Source organism: Scyliorhinus canicula, chromosome 11, assembly GCF_902713615.1.
Source record: "Scyliorhinus canicula chromosome 11, sScyCan1.1, whole genome shotgun sequence".
In the NCBI taxonomy this organism is placed as follows: domain Eukaryota; kingdom Metazoa; phylum Chordata; class Chondrichthyes; order Carcharhiniformes; family Scyliorhinidae; genus Scyliorhinus; species Scyliorhinus canicula.
This window is the reverse complement of record NC_052156.1, coordinates 110,308,947-110,325,805: the sequence shown is the minus strand read 5'-3', so window position 1 is coordinate 110,325,805 and position 16,859 is coordinate 110,308,947. Positions and strand designations below refer to the sequence as shown.

Sequence of the window (16,859 nt, the reverse complement as noted above, 5' to 3'; positions counted from 1 at the left end):
GACCAATCAGTCCAATTTTGGGCAGTTTCTTGAGACAGACTGACAGAGAGAAATCCCTCCCTCCCCCCCCCCCCCCCCCCAATTGACTTGTGACACTGATGTGAAAAATGCATGGTTTTCTCTCCAGTTTGTTTTGTGTGTGTACCATAATGAGACAATTCAATGTAGGGTTCGGCTTTCAAAATGCTTGTCTCTAAAGTTAACTTTCATATAAATTCTTCCCTTTTGTTTTTGGATTGCAAATTCTTCTTATTCCTGTACTCAAAGGATTTTAGAATCAACACACAATTCTACCATTTTTCCCTCTACTGATGCAACCTAAATTGTTTCCAACATTTTAAATTTTTCTGGCATCTGCGGTATTTGTTTCTGGAACACTGGGAGCATTTGCTCAGGATTGTGAGGAAAGGACACAGACCTGATATGGGTTCCCCAGCCCATCCCCCCCCCCCCCCCCCCCATCCCCCCCCCCCCCCCCCCCCCCCCCCCCCCCCGCCGCCGTGAGGCAGCAAGCTGAAGTCTCAGCAGACCCCTCTGGATATAAGTGCCCCCCACCCGCATGTGCTTTTTATACTCCTGGGAGGAATGGATAAGATTGAGACAGGTCTGTAAACCCTGGAAGCGGTGTCGGATTTTCCCGTTTACAGGACCCCGTGCTCACTTTATTTCTGAGCCCCACATGATGTTATGCCCATCCTGGCCCTGCTAACTCTCGCCCCACGGCCGCAACGGCTCAAGCCACAGAAGTTCACAAATTGATCACTGCTTTAGTGCTTTTTAACTTGTATGAATAATTGCTGAATTAAAACCCAGGCTTACCTCTTCTGAGAACGACGATAAAGATGGTCAGTATTGTGATGTGAGAGTCTTGGGGAAGCATGGAACTTGCTGATGAGCAACGAGATGGAAAAATCAGCCGATTAATTCAATGCAGCATAGGCAGCAAGTGCAGGACAATATGAGCCAGTCCAATGCTGGAGCAAATACTCCAATCAACAAGATGTGCATGCTACCATTCAGTATATTGCAGAGTCTCATTCAGTTTCTAAAGGTAACTCCCTTACTTCCTCTCACAAAATCAAAGAAGTTATTGCTGTAAATTCAAATGAGTGGAATGCCCAGTGAGTCCAAGTCCAATATCAGTAGCTCTGTCTTCAGGAATCCCTTCTTTGTCCTGGAAGAGACTTTCTGAAGGTCAGTCTTGAGAGCAATGGCAGTGAGAGCTACCAGCATGTGACCATCTGCAGCCGTTATATCAGACCAGCAATGGTCCATTTTGAACAACAGGATTTAAACATGAGAAAGTGAAAATCACCATAGTCCCAGAGGCTGCTCTCCTCCTTGAGAGCTGACGGTTGGTGATTTAACCTGAGGGTCACTACACCTCAGGTGATGGGCAAGGTTGAGAAGGTGGGGCCCCCATGGATAACATCATCCAATACGTGAACCCATGTTGTTGGCATAGCTCCGCATCACAAACCAACTGTCCAACTAACTGACCCCCTCAAACAAGAGAATATGGAAGATGGACATGTTTAAAGAGTTCTTGCTTCATCCCTTGTTGGCATGGGAATTTAGATGCATTTTTTTCTATACCTTTTCTTCACGAAATCATCAATTGCATGCATCATCATAGGTAAAATCTTGTAAAGACGCACTTTCAATTGTCAGTATTGCTGAACTTGTCAAATGTTTCTGACTCACGTACTTCGCAAATAATTTCAAACTCTTTTCAATACATAAAAAGAACATTCGCCAGAAGCATTTGTGACAGGTTTTGTTAAAGATATTTTCAAAATGGTTTACACATTTGTAAAGGTTGCCTGTAAAACATCACATATAAGTCTGTACAAACCAGCTGGTAATCTCAAAGCACAAAGCTAATCATTATCAATTACATGAATGAATTTCTTCACTACATCTTCAAGAAGATTTGTGTCTATGTCCTCCCGGTAGAATTCATTTAATTTCTTACTGCAGTGGCTTTTAGCATTCTCATCCAAAGATCTGTTGAAAAACATACAAAATAAAGCAAGTGTTTTCTTCAGAGATTCACTTCTACTCTGCAATTGCACCATTATTGTGTCACAAATAACACTGGCAGTCTCAACAATGATCTTCTCTTTCCTTTTTGAAGTGATTTCAATGTCTCTAGTTTCATCAAAAAATTACTTCTTGCAGGGCAGCACGGTGGCGCAGTGGGTTAATGCTGTTGCCCCATGGCGCCGAGGTCCCAGATTCGATCCAGGCTCTGGGTCACTGTCCGTGTGGAGTTTGTACATTCTCCCTGTGTTTGCGTGGGTTTCACCCCCACAACCCAAAAGACGTGCAAGGTAGGTGGATTGAACACTCTAAATTGCCCCTTAATTGGACAAAAATGAAGTGGGTGCACTAAATTTATGAAAAGAAAATTACTTCTTGCATCTTAAATGCTTCTCATCATCACAGGGGCCTATACTTTTTTGCTAATATTAGTGTCTCTGCCTTCACCAAGTTATAGTTATTTCAAATCTCCATGACAAAACATTTCACTGAGGCTAACAATTGTGCAGCTTTCAATAAAGTTGCCTCAACATTTGGCAGTGAATTACTGACAGCATTAATTCTTTGAAGTAAATGGTTTCACAAAAAAATAAAAACAGCAATATCATACTTTTCAAACTTCTGTTTCAGCTTTCACACATGGCTTTTCTGGAATTTTATATGGCTATGCCTAATAACGTTTCCTTTATATCGACAAAGTTCAGTCTCAAAGCCAAAACATCATCTGTACTTTTTATTATAAATTTAGTGTACCCAATTCATTTTTTCAAATTAAGGGGCAATTTAGCATATTCAATCCACCTCTCCTGGACATCTTTGGGTTGTGGGGGCGAAACCCACAAAAACACGGGGAGAATGTGAAAACTCCACACGGACAGTGACCCAGAGCCGTGATCGAAGCTGGGACCTCGGTGCCATGAGGTAACAGGGCTAACCCACTGTGCCACCATGCTGCCCTCATCATCTGTATGAGCAGATCACCTGGTGTCACAAATTCTTTTGACCATCAAATGTCATTTGCCTTCTCTAAGTGTGATTGCAACATATTCCACCGATGCGTGGAAACCAAAAAAAAAGGCATACATGTTTTGAACAAAGTCAGAAAAATGTACAGTTACCCCACAGGATTCAGCTTCAGCATTACAGACTAAATTCAAGGAGTGACTGGAACATGGGATTAACAATGCATAGGGGTTTGCAATGTTCGATCTTGCTTGTAGACCTGAATATTTTCCTGCCATATTTGCAACATTATTGAAGCTGTACCCATGACAATTTTTGATGTCCAAACCTAAATTTGTAATTATTTCCAAAACGGGTGTCTCCAGGCACTCAAAAGTCTGGGATTGTAGATGGACAAAACAAAGAAATGACTCTACAACTTCACCATCGTTAGTCACATACCCTAAAATTAATGTTACTTGGTCCACATGACTCACATCTGATATTGAATCAACTATTATGGAATAGTATTTGGCATATGTCTCTTCATTAGTGAATTGATTTCTGAGCCATTCTGCCATTATAGTGACGATGTCATCGTAGGTTCTGTGCGTTAGAAAAGTTGGTCTTCCCTGAGCCACAATATTGATACCATTTCAAATGCTCTTTGAGGGAGGTTAAAATTTAAATCTTTGAGTTGACAAGAATGACTCACCATGTCCCCTTTGAGGTAGTCCAAAAGAAGACAGCAGTTTGACTGTGGCAACAACACATTTCAGCGCTTTCCTCCAATAAGAATACTTCTTTTCAATCTGAGCCGATAACACAGAATCAATTTTTCTAGATAATCTACATCTTTGAACGAACGCACACACAGCTTCAATATAAGGGTTTGGAAGTTTCATGATCAGCAATATCTCTTCTATTATTTCTCCTGTTAGCGTACCCATCGACAAATGCTTGTTTCCCTTTACTGGGGTTCGGGAATAATTTGCAAACATAACAGTATGGCTTAGAGATGTCTGAAAAAATATCAACCAATTTCTAATTTCCGCCATCCCGTTTCTCTTCACCCTGAGAAAATGGAACTTATGAAGATTTCTAACTTGCTTTCGGCTCCAACTTCAAACCCTTTTCTCAAATTTTTCAGATCGTTTAGGTTTTTTGGTTTTTTTTTTAATACAAAATATTCTATCATACCCAGGGGAACAGATTTTGGCCATAAGGCAATGTCTTCAGGGTAGGTTCTTCCCTCACTTCAATAGAAGAACCAGCCATATCTTGTAGTTCCATTGCCATTTCAGAGTCCACTTCTTGTTTAACTTTTACAGCTAATGTGGTATCTTTGGAAATCGAAAAGTCCAAGTCCGAAGACAATGCGGTCGTATATTTGTGAATGAGGATGAATGTGCAGTTTGTGCACTGTACAATTCTTTGAACATTTCAAAGTAAAATGACAAACTGTCTTTTTGCCTAGCTTCATTCTTTTGGCTAACCTTCAATTCTCTGCATTTTTGACTGCCAAACTGCTATTGTTGCTTCATATCGCTAAATGAACTGATCTTGGCTTTACTGAATTTCCTGAAAGAGCAGGCTATTGCACAGTTAATCCCATGTTAATTCAACCTCTGCAAAAAGTGGACTCATCTTTTAACTCTGAAATTATGACTGTGGATTTCAAACAACACTTATTCCACCCTTTCCCTGCTCATTCCCCCCTCATATACTCACAAACTCTCCCTCCCTCCAACCCGGCCCCCACACACTCTTCCTCACTGCAAGTCTGCAACCCTGGCTTATCTCCCCTTCATACTGTCCTCCCTGGTCACCCTACACCCTTACACTCTTCCTCCAACCCCCCATCTCCTCAAAGTCTCCCTTCACCCCTCACACTCTCCCATTCTCATAATCTCACAAACCCCGCTCACCTAGCCACCCCTCATTCCTCACATGCTCGTGCCTCAACATCCCGGCCAGTCAGTTTTCCCGCTCTAAGAATGGCAATCAGAGTCTGATGCCATTCTGCTTTGCCTACTGATAGGGCCATTTGTATTTGTTGAGTCGATAAGCAAATGCAGAGTTATCAGGCTCTGATTGGTGTCCAAAGTCACTAGCTGGGGCAGGGAACCCCTATTGGTTGGGACCCTGTGTCTAGGCAAGCTGTGTTTCATTGTAAATCCACCTCTACCTGGAAACAGTTCAGAGAGAGCCACGAAGGAATGCAAGTGTGGAGCTGGACTGGTTAGAAGGCCCACTTCCATTCTCTGGAGCTTTGGCCCAGTTGTAGTAAAGACTGTTAGGTCCCCTAGCCTTCATCTCTCGCACCCTCCACTACCCATTCCCCTTCCGTGCCCACTTGTATCTCCCATGACCCATCAATGCCCTCATGTGCCCCTTGTCCACTTATATGTCCCCATGTGTATTCCATGTCTGCTCACCCATTATGCACTATGTACAGAACCAATGAGTGATACAATAGCAAGGGCAAGTATTGAAATGGAAAGCTCATTGAGAAAAGGGAAATTCATTCAGAAATCTACTTTGAAGAAACAAAATTGCTGTTCTTACAACTTTATAAAAGATTCAATCGGACACTGCCATTCATAGTTTCAATAACAGAAGTTTTACCCCACTTCACACACCAAATAGACATACAGACATTGAACAAAAAAATATTAGAGGAGGAATAACTTATAATCTCATAAAGATGCCAATCAATCAATGCTACAATGCCACTTCACATAGCATAAGCCGACCCCTGCGAAGCTGATCCATGAGTGAACTATGGAGATCAGTGAAGCATACATAATAAGGCTATCTGACAATTCTATCAACATAAATTGATGGCCAGACATCCTTTGTTTATATAGCACCTTTAACTTAGTAGAATATCCCAAGAAGCTTCATAGTAGAATTATCAACCAGAATTTGACACCAAGCCAAAAATAAATTACTAGAACGGACAGACGGGTTTTAAGGAGATTCTTAGAATAGGAGAGAACAGGTGAAATAATAAAAGATTTGGCGAGGAAATACCAACGCTCAGGGCCAAGGCAGCTGAAGGCTTGGCTGCCAATGATGGAACAATGAAAGGCAGTGATGGTAAGAGGCCAGAATTGGAGGGGTGCAGAGAATATGAAGAGTTTAAGAGCTGAAGGGGGTGGCAGAGATGGGGAGGGGTGAGGTCATAGATGATTAGAAAACAAGAATTTTCTAAACCAAGAGATTGCCAACATGTGAAACAGAAGTCATTTGCCCCTGTGAGCTTTAACTCCACAATAATTAAGTGACACCAGGCGCTGCTTCCTGTTTGGAAGTCATCCTGATCAATAAGCTTGACTTTTAGTGAGTGGGGAACATGGGAAAGGAGTCAAACTGAGCTCCAACACAAGATATAAGGAAGGGAACCAGCCGTTTCTGAACTCTTGTGGGAGTGGGAACGTGTGCGGCTTCTGATGCTGTAGGTATGAATGTGTGATCTTAGTCATGGATCAGGGAGAGGGTTGGAGGAAAGGAGCTCAGAGCTCTCAGGGGATGGGGAGAATCTAGAACCTAGCTGTTCAGAGACCCTGGAGAGGGGAAAGGTCAGAGGCCACGGGCTTGGCGCTGAAGGTTGTGGAGAGTTGAGGGTGTCTTGATGGGAGATTTGGTTAATCAGAGGCCTGGATAGGTGGAGAGGTCGGGACCGGTGTGGAGAGAGAGTCCTGGGTAGGTGACCAAAGACCTGGGCTGGGGAGAGCTCAGAAGTGGGCTTCTAATAAGGGTGGGATTGGCACTTATCTCTGGTATCAGAGAGCCGTCGTCTCCCTGTAGCTGTCTGGTTTCCCGACGGTCAGAGAACCCAAGCAGACCCATTATGATATATAAAGTGCCAACCAGCTTCCTGGGGGCAATTTGATTTCCATCTCGTGACACCGACATTAAAACAGTAAAATCGGTAGGTTAGGGCCTGGTTAGTGTCAGCATTCAGAGTTTTATCAGTTTACCTAAAATCTGTTCCAAACGTAACCATCTCTTTGGGGTTAAAATCCCCTGCCCTTTGAGGTGGATATAATGAATATTCAAAGTCGTCTTTTGATATCCTGGCCAACATTCCATCCTCATCCAAAATAGCTTCAATTTAAAACACAGATTAACTGCTTGCTGATCTCATTGGCAGTTTTTTGCAACACAAAATTAAATCGCCACCTGACAAAAGGAACTCTGAAAGTTACAGGGAGCAAGTCAGATTGGAATTAAATTTAGTGGCTCATTTGGAGAAACAGCAGCCCAAACCCGATGGACTGAAAGGTCTGAATGTGTGCTTTAGCATTGTATTGGAGCAGTGGATGAGTCAGTAAATACATAGGCTGTCACGTACATTTGCTTACACAACAATAGCAACTGCACTTCAAACAGTAATCTTTGGCTTCTGAGGTATTTTGGAATTTGATAAGACACTGTAAATAGAACTCCCTCTATAACAAAAACGGCAGCAAAACCTCAACACTGAGGACTGTTGAGGTCACAACATTTATATTGGAGCAGATTCTTTTTCTCTTCTACTTCTCTGGCTCAGATGATTGGGTAGCAATGCATATAGAGTAAAGCTGGGCCAGTTCAGTTCTGTTAGAGATATGGGATCAATCCCTTCCAGTTTCCTTCACATTGTCTGTTCAGGAAATCTTTTAGCTTCCCAGTCTATTTTCCAATCTGCTCCATTTGAACACTTAAAAATTAACACAACACCCAAAAAAAAATCAATAATAATAATCTTTATTGTCACAAGTAGGTTTATGTTAACACTGCAATTAAGTTACTGTGAAAAGCCCCTTGTCGCCACATTCCGGCGCCTGTTCGGGCACACAGAGGGAGAATTCAGAATGTCCAAATTACTTAAAGGCACATCTTTCGGGACTTGTGGGAGGAAACCGGAGCACCTGGAGGAAACCCACGAGACGCGGGGAGAACATGCAGACTCCAAACAGACAGTGACCCAAACCAGGAATCGAACCTGGGACCCAGGCACTCTGAAGCAACAGTGCTACCCACTGTGCTACCATGCTGTCCACAACCGTAATAAAACAGTAATAAAAAGCATTGGGACATTTAGTATATATTTATTTGAACTCGGTTACCAACATACAAAGGGGGCAATTCTCTGAGCCCCGCGCCGGACCGGAGAATCGCTGCAACCGCGCCACAACACCGCAACGCTGGCGCACGATTCTCCAAGGTGTGGAGAATAGGCGCCATTTGTGCTGGCGGTTTGACGCGGCGCTGGCCGCGGGCCTATGGAATCGGCGGGGCAGCCGATTCTCCGGCCCGTATGGGCCGAGCGACCCGCCCGAATACGACAGAGTCCCACTGGCGCCGTTCGCCCCTGGTCGCTGCCGGCGGGAACCCTGCGCGAAGGGCAACCTGTGGGACGGGGAAAAGCGATCCTTCACTGGGGGGGGGGGGGGGCCTCCAATGGGGTCTGGCCTGCGATCGGGGCCCACCTATCAGTGAGCCGGCCTCTCCCTCTGGGCCTACTTTCTGCGGCCCCTGAACACCGGCGCTCTGTTGAGTCGGGCCCGGCGCGCTGAAGAAGTCCCCGCACGGCCCAACGGGTTGGCGCGGTGCCCATTTGCCGTCTGGAAGGGAGGCTGGAGTGGCGTGAACCACTCCAGCGCCATGCTGGCCCCCTGTGGGGCCAGAATCGGACGTCTTCATGCCAATTTCGCGCCGTCGTAAAACGCGACAGCGTTCACGACGGCGCGAACACTTGGACTCCATTTTGAAGAATCGCCCCCAATATATCATGCAAATACGAAAACCTGTGATGAAAATTCTGGGCCTTCAATGACTGTGCTGCCACAAGTCACTAAATCCATGTCAGCAGTAAACGGTATTTTATTTGTATTATCAAGGTTAAGGATACATAGGTGAAGGTCATTAATTGATTAAGTACCTTGAACACATATAAAGAAAGACTTCCTTCCATGACCAATGGGCTCTGTGAGGGCTGGAGTGCATCATCACCCCTGGGAATGACATTTTAGTTTAATTAGTTACATTTCTTTCGATGTTCTATTTTAGTTACAGTGCTCCACTAGGTGCTGTCACCCCCTATAGTTTTTTGTTTAATTTATTGATTATTGGCTTTCTTAAAATAATATAAAAAGAAAGCCCTTGGAATAATATTTGAATTTTATGAGATACATTTTCTTTTGCAAATTTATTACAATGCCGCTTTAATGGACTGTCACTAACCCCCCCCGGTTAATTTTAATCTTACTGATTTATGGTTTTAGTAAAAGAGTGTACAAATAAAGATTTTCTTCCAAGATCGGTAGGCTCTGTGGAGGCTGAGGTACATCATATTTATAATCAATATAGAAGAAAACCTGGAAGGGAGGAATGATAAGTGAGTTAGCAGATGACACAAAGATTGGTCGGGTGATTAAAAGTGAGGAAGAAGGTCTTAGGTTACAGGAGGATGTAGACAGAGTGATCAGATGGGCAGATCAGTGGCAGAGGGAATTTAACTCTGAAAGGTGTGAGGTGATGGAGTAACACAAAAAGGGAGTACTCAAAGGCAGGACACTAGGAAACGCAGAAGAACAGAGGGATCATGGGGTGCTTGACCACAGATCCCTGAAGATGCAGGATAGGTTCATAGAGTAACTAAGTATATGGGGCACTTGCCTTTATCAGTGATGGCATAGATTATAAGAGCAGGGAGGTTGTCTTGGAGCTGTATAGGACTTTGGTTAGGCCACAGCTAAGTGTTGTACTCTGTTCAGTTCTGGTCATTGCGCTATAGGAAGGATGTGCTTGCACTAGAGAAGGTGCAGGGAGATTCACCAGGATGTTGCTCGTGATGGAGCATTTTAGCTTTGAAGAGAGGCTGGATAAGCTTGAGTTGTTTTCTTTGGAGCAGAGAAGGCTGAGAGGGGGACCTGATTGAGGTGTATAAGATTATGAGGGGCATGGGCAAGGTGGATAGAAAGCAACTGTTCCTCTTAGTTGAAGGGTCAACAACAAAGAGGTTTAGAGGGGATTTGAGGGGAAGTTTTTTCAGGGTGGTGGGAGTCTGGAATGCACTGCCTGAGAGGATAGTTGAGGCAGAAACCTCACAATCTTTAAAAAGTACTTGGATGAGCATTTGAAATGTTAAGTGCTGGGAAGTGGGATTATTATAGATTAGAGATTGTCAGTGCGGACATGATGGTCCAAACAACCTCTTCTTTATTGTCTGATTCTACGATCACCCCTGGTAATGGCATTTTGGCTTAATTAGCTGAGTTCCCTTTCAACATTTTCTTTCAGCTACAGTGGTCTATCAATGTAATTTTTGTTTGATTTAATGATGATTTTGTTCCAAGTAAAAAGGAGTACAAATAGAGGATTGCCCACCAGGGTCTGTCACCCCACCCTCTCGTTTTTGATATTTTGTTTAGCATATTGATTTTTGTTTGATCAAAAGATTATAAGGAAATACTTCCTTCAGCAACTGGTGGGCCCTGTGGCACTGGAGTGCTTCCAAACACATGTAACAACAGCAAAATAAAATACATATTCCATACAATCACGGTCCACAGTTTGTACAATTATTCCCCTTTTATGCACTCCCCACCCCCCCCCTCCCTCCCTCCACCCCCCCGCGACAAATAATTCCTCAAATAGCGTCATGAACAACCCCCAATGCAACTTGAAGCCCTCCTCTGACCCCCTCAACTCAAATTTAATCTTCTCCAACTGGAGAAAGTCGAACAAAAGCCCCGGCCAAGCCGCCACCCCCAGCGGCATATCTGACCTCCAGATTAACAGGATCCTTCGGCGGGCAATCAGAGAGGCGAAGGCCATGACATTGGCCTCCTTTCCCTCCAGAAGCTCCGGCAATTCCAATACCCCCGAAAACTGCCACCACAGGGGCTTAACCTCCACCCACACTATCTTAGACAGCATTCCAAACACGGCCTAGCAGCATCTCTCCAGCTTCTTGTAACCCACATGATTCTCCAGCCCCCGCCCACAATTCCCACACCCATCAGCCATTCCCTGGAAGAACTCACTCATCCTCGCCTGAGTCATGTGTAACCTGTGCACCACCTTGAACTGAATCAAGCTCAATCACGCACAGGAGGAGATTGCGTTCACCCTCCGCATCACCTCACACCACAGTCCCCAACCTATTTCCCCCCCTCTTCCTCCCATTTATTCTTGCTCCCCACCACTTGCACCCCACCCTGCTCCACTAACCACCCGTATATATCTCCAATCCTGCTCTCCCCCAACTCATCCGGGAGCAGCAATCGCTCCAACAGTGTGTATTCCGGCAGCTTGGGAAACGCTCTCCACTCCTTCCACACAAAGTGCCGCACCTGCATCTACCGAAACTCATTCCCTCTCGGTACCTCGATCCTCTCCCGCGGCTTGTCCAGTCCCGCAAACGTCCCTTCCGAGAACAAGTCTCTAACCGTCTCCAGCTCTGCCTCCCTCCATTTCCCATTCATCCGATCCATCTCCCCTGGCTTGAACCTGTGGCTCCCACACAGTGGTATCAGCATCAACATCCCGGCCAACTTAAAATGCCTCCTCAGCTGGTTCCAAACCCTGAATGTCGATTTCACCACCAGGTTCCTCATGTACTTTCCTGGAGCTAATGGCAGCGGAGTCTTCACCATGGCCCACAGATTAGATCCTCTACAGCAGTGCATCTCAAACTATCTGATGTGGCGTACCGGCAGTTTTTTTTTTCAATGTGCCAGGGACCGGTGAGCGAAACAAGCCAATCCAGGATTATTGTCTCTTTCTTTTCTGGAAACACTCCAAGTACCGGCAGATGATGGCTCGCGTACCGGTCCCGGTACGCGTACCACACTTTGAGAAGCACTGCTCTACAGGACTCCTCTTCCATCTTGACACCCTCCCCCCTCCACCCACCGTTGCCTCGCCTACTCTACATTCACCGCCCAATAATAGTGCAGCAGGTTCGGGAGCACCAACCCCCCTTTCTGTATCTGCCTCTGCAACAGACAACAAAGCTCTCTTTACCCTCGGCACCTTCCCCCACCCATTTGAACTCCAAGATTAATGTCTCCAACCTCCGGAAGAAGGTCTTAGGGAGAAAGATCAGGGTAGACTGGAAGACAAACAGGAAACTTCACAGCACATTCATCTTTACCACCTGCACCCTCCCTGCCAACGACAAGTGCAACATCTCCCACCTCTTAAAATCCCCCTTAACCTCCTCCATTAACACTGTCAGATTCCACCTGTGCATCGAGGCCCATTCCCACGTCACCTGAATTCCCAAATACCTAAACCTCTCTCTCGCTACCCTAAACAGCAATGTCCCCAACTTGCCGCCCCGCTGTATTCACTGGAAACATGTTGTTCTTCCCAACATTCAACTTATACCCGAGAAGGCTCCAAACCTCTCTAACAGTCCCATGGTCCTGCCCATACTCTCCAGTGGATCCGATACAAACAACAACAGGTCGGCCACATATAATGACAGCCGGTGCTCCCTGGTCCTCTCACAATCTCTCGCCATTCCACAATCCCCCGAAGGGCCATTGCCAAGGGTTCAATCGTCAATGCAAATAGCAGCGGTGACAGTGGACACCCCTGCCTCGTTCCACTGTGCAATCTAAAACCTGGTGAGCTCATCTCGTTCAACAACGAGATGGGCCTATACGATCTACACTTTAACGGATCCTTCCCCTTCTTCGGTATCAGTGTAATGGAAGCCTGTGTCAGCATCTCTGGCAGCTCCCCCTTCTCCACAACCCCACTAAACATCCCCAACAAGTGAGGTGCCACCCTGCCACAAGTACCTTATAAAATTCTGCTGGAAAGTCACCCGGCCCTGGGGCCTTCCCCGACTGCATTCCCCTGATACTATCAGTCACCTCCCACAGTCCGATGGCTCCTCCAACACCTGCCTCTTCTCTTCTTCCAATCCTGGGAACCCCAACTTGTCCAAAAACCATCCCATATCCCCTTCCTCTCCATCTGGCTTGGCCCTATACAACTTCTCATAATACCCCTGAACAGCTCGTTTATCCTCCCGGGGTCTGACCCCACCTCCCCATTCTCTGCCCACACCCTTAGAATTTCCCTAGATGCCACCTGCCTCCGCAGTTGGTGAACCAACATGCGGCTCGCCTTTTCTCCCTATTCGTACTGCACCTCCCTCGCCCTCTGTAGCTGCCCCACTGACTTCCCTGTCATCAACCTATCAAACTGCCCATGCAACATCGTCCTCTCTGCCAATAGCTCCTTAGTGGGGGGGCCCCGAGTATCTCTTGTTCACCTCAACTATCTCGTCCAGCCCAGGAATGATATTTTGATTTAGATAGTTAAGTTTCCTTTGACATTTTGTTCTAGTTACATTGCCCCACTGGCGACGATCACCCCTCTTATTTTTGTTTCATTAATTGATTTTTGGTTTATATTAAAAGAGTACAAAGCAAGACTTTGGGAGTTATCCAAACTGGCTCTCTGCCCTTGTGTCGCGGCTGTGTTTGTGACCTTTGTAAGATGCAGTGTACACTGATCCGCTTCAGGCCTTCGCAGCCTGTGTGCCCATTGGGGACTGAGGTGCATCATCAGCCTTGGGGAATTACATTTTGGTTTTGTTAGTTAAGTTTACTTCACAGGTTTGTTTTAGTCACAATGGGGCTCTCATCCCCTATTATTTTTATTTACTTTATTAATCTTTCTTGTTTTATGTAAAAGAGTGTAAATAGAAGATCCCCTTTATGCGACTTCCAATTAGTTAAACAGTTTATTTGTTAATTAGTTTATTTTATTGGTTTATGGTTTACAAAAGAGCATATAAAGAAAGACTTTGACCCACCAGGGCCTGTCACCCTACTCTCATTTTTGATCTGTTGTTTAATTTATTGGGTTTTTTTGGTTCATTAAAAGAGTATAAAGAAAGACTTACAGTGTCATCTGCGGTTCAATTGGTAGCCCTCTTGTTGCTGAGTCAGAGGGGCGTGAGTTCAAACCACTGCACACTGAAAAACACAGAGATCAAGTTAATACTCCAGTGCAGTATTGCCTGAGGCCACACAAGTCTGAAAATACCCAGGGCCGGGATTCTCCGTTACAGGTCTGCCCCGCTACAGCTCCTAGCGAGGTCGGAGAATTCGGCACTCAGCCAAATCTCCCGTTCCCTGCAGCTGGACCGAAGAATCCTGCTGCCGTGAACAGATGGGAGAATGGCACCCTGCCCAACCTTATCTGACTTTCGAAGATAACCAGACTCAGGCTTCATTAGCATTTGAATGCAAGGCTGCCTGGGAATGTCAGGCACAGTAAGTTTTGTATTCAAAAGAATATAAAGCGAGACTAGGGGGATGGTGGCGTACTGCTAATGCTACTGGATCAGTAATCCAGAGTCCTGAATTAATGCTTTTAGGGGGTGCTTAAAGTCCCCTTAAATTTAGATGGCTAGTGTGTGGATCAGATTAATGCCAACAGCACAGTTTTTAATCTGACTAAGAAGTCTTACAACACCAGGTTAAAGTCCAACATGTTTGTTTCAAACACTAGCTTTCGGAGCACTGCTCCTTCCTCAGGTGAATGAAGAGGTATGCGTCACCTCCCCTCCCCTCCCCCTTTTGTTGTTGGGCCTCTTCATTCACCTGAGGAAAGAGCAGTGCTCCGAAAGCTACATAGAACATAGAACAGTACAGCACAGAACAGGCCCTTCGGCCCTCAATGTTGTGCCGATCAATGATCACCCTACTCAACCCCACTTATCCACCCTATACCCGTAACCCAACAACCCCCCCCTTAACCTTGCTTTTTAGGACACTACGGGCAATTTAGCATGGCCAATCCGCCTAACCCACACATCTTTGGACTGTGGGAGGAAACCGGAGCACCCGGAGGAAACCCACGCACACACGGGGAGGACGTGCAGACTCCGCACAGACAGTGACCCAGCCGGGAACCGAACCTGGGACCCTGGAGCTGTGTAGCATTTATGCTAACCACCATGCTACCGTGCTGCCCCTAGTGTTTGAAAAGAACATGTTGGACTTTAACCTGGTGTTGTAAGACTTCTTACTGTGTTCACCCCAGTCCAACGCCGGCATCTCCACATCATTTTTAATCTGACCCCTTCGAGATTACGTACATAAAAGCCCCTGACCCAGACCCACCGCCCGACGATTACGGATTGCACCCCAATAGCTCCAAACTCGACACACCATTCTGGCACCGAGACAATTCGTTCAGGCTCATCCGAACGATGAGATGGACCCCAATTCACACCACACAGCTTTGGCAAAGTTACTCCAGTCAAGAGTATGGCAGCCAGGAGAAGATGATGACATTGAGTCTGACTCCCACCAAACGAATCCCTTTGCGACTCTGTTTGCTATTGAGCAGTGAAGTGTCCAGATGATGGTAAAAAGGAACCGATGGAGAGATACGGTGTCCTTTCTGATGGAACCTGCACCATGTTTGTTGTATGTTTGTTTGTTAGTGTTACTGTTAAGTGTTGTTTGAAAATTGCACGTTTTCACGGCCCCACGCCACCACTCCTTTAACGTCCCTTGTCAGTTAATGGAACAGGTTTGTCCACAGACAATCGTTTAGAGGTACATGTTTGTCGCAGAAATCTTTCAGAGGTAAAAATTTGCCCAGACACCGATTCGTAACTGTTCTTCTGCTTCGAGAGAGAAGAGGCATAACTGCAACCCCCCACGATGACCACATTCTGACCCGTTCTTGCCGGTTGCTCAGGCAGTGGAGAAACGGCACTGGTTCCCGCCCTGCCTGAGGAACCCCCCTCTGGTCAGCTACGCTCAGGTAGAGCACAAACGGCACTGATCACCGTCCTACCCGGGGATTCCATCCATTTCCTTAGAAATTCCTTAGAACAGTACAGCACAGAACAGGCCCTTCGGCCCTCGATGTTGTGCCGAGCAATGATCACCCTACTCAAACTCACATATCCACCATATACCCGTAACCCAACAACTCCCCCTTAACCTTACTTTTTAGGACACTACGGGCAATTTAGCATGGCCAATCCACCTAACCCACACATCTTTGGACTGTGGGAGGAAACCGGAGCACCCGGAGGAAACCCACGCACACATGGGGAGGACGTGCAGACTCCGCACAGACAGTGACCCAGCCGGGAACCGAACCTGGGACCCTGGAGCTGTGAAGCATTGATGCTAACCACTATGCTACCGTGCTGCCCCTTGCTACCGTGCTGCCCCTGGTTTCTTACCCATACGCCCCCCATTTTGGTACTTTTAGTTCAAAATTTTTTTGTTTGTTTCACGGCGACACTTAGGTTGCTCTGCATATGCTATTTACATCCTCAAACATTGGGATGGTAAATTGCACAGGCTGCGAGATGGCTCGCACTGTGTCAGTATTTTTCTAGGATGTCTTGTCCAGCAATTCGGTTTTTAAAAAATGAGGGAGTCACAGATGGTGACCAATTATAGAGGGTGATTGACAATAAAGGACAGACAGACAAACATACCAGATCTTAAGCAAGATAATAACAGGTATTATGCTTGTATTCACATGGATCTTAGCGTGATCCCTTCAATTGCGCGCGGACGCTAACCCCCTCACCCCTAACCACAGGCCGTCAATGATTCCCACCCCTACAATACACAGAATCCAGTGACAGTTAACAATACCCTGACCTGGTGTGATAAGTTTATCACCTGGTATTCACTTTCATACTTAGTAGAAGCCCTCTTAGCACTGGTGATACTTTGCAGTGTCGTGCAGACAATTAGAATCAGAAAATGGCAAAGGAGAGCCTATCACTCTCGCATCCGGTATACACGTTTAGGTCCCCTATCTTCGGACTCCACTAGACCCCCGAACCCCTTGACATGTGCATCCATTTTTTGTGT

At 45.9% G+C, this 16,859-nt stretch overlaps 1 long non-coding RNA gene across 1 annotated transcript; it reads right to left on the bottom strand.

The window, feature by feature from the left end:
- Window positions 1–921: 921 nt before the first annotated feature.
- On the bottom strand, window positions 922–14,184 carry LOC119973281. The gene is made up of 3 exons (XR_005462267.1): window positions 13,907–14,184; window positions 3,701–3,797; window positions 922–2,007 (listed from the first exon to the last, which is right to left on the bottom strand). It is a non-coding gene; the product is annotated as an uncharacterized LOC119973281 (long non-coding RNA).
- Between the last annotated feature and the right edge of the window lie 2,675 nt (window positions 14,185–16,859).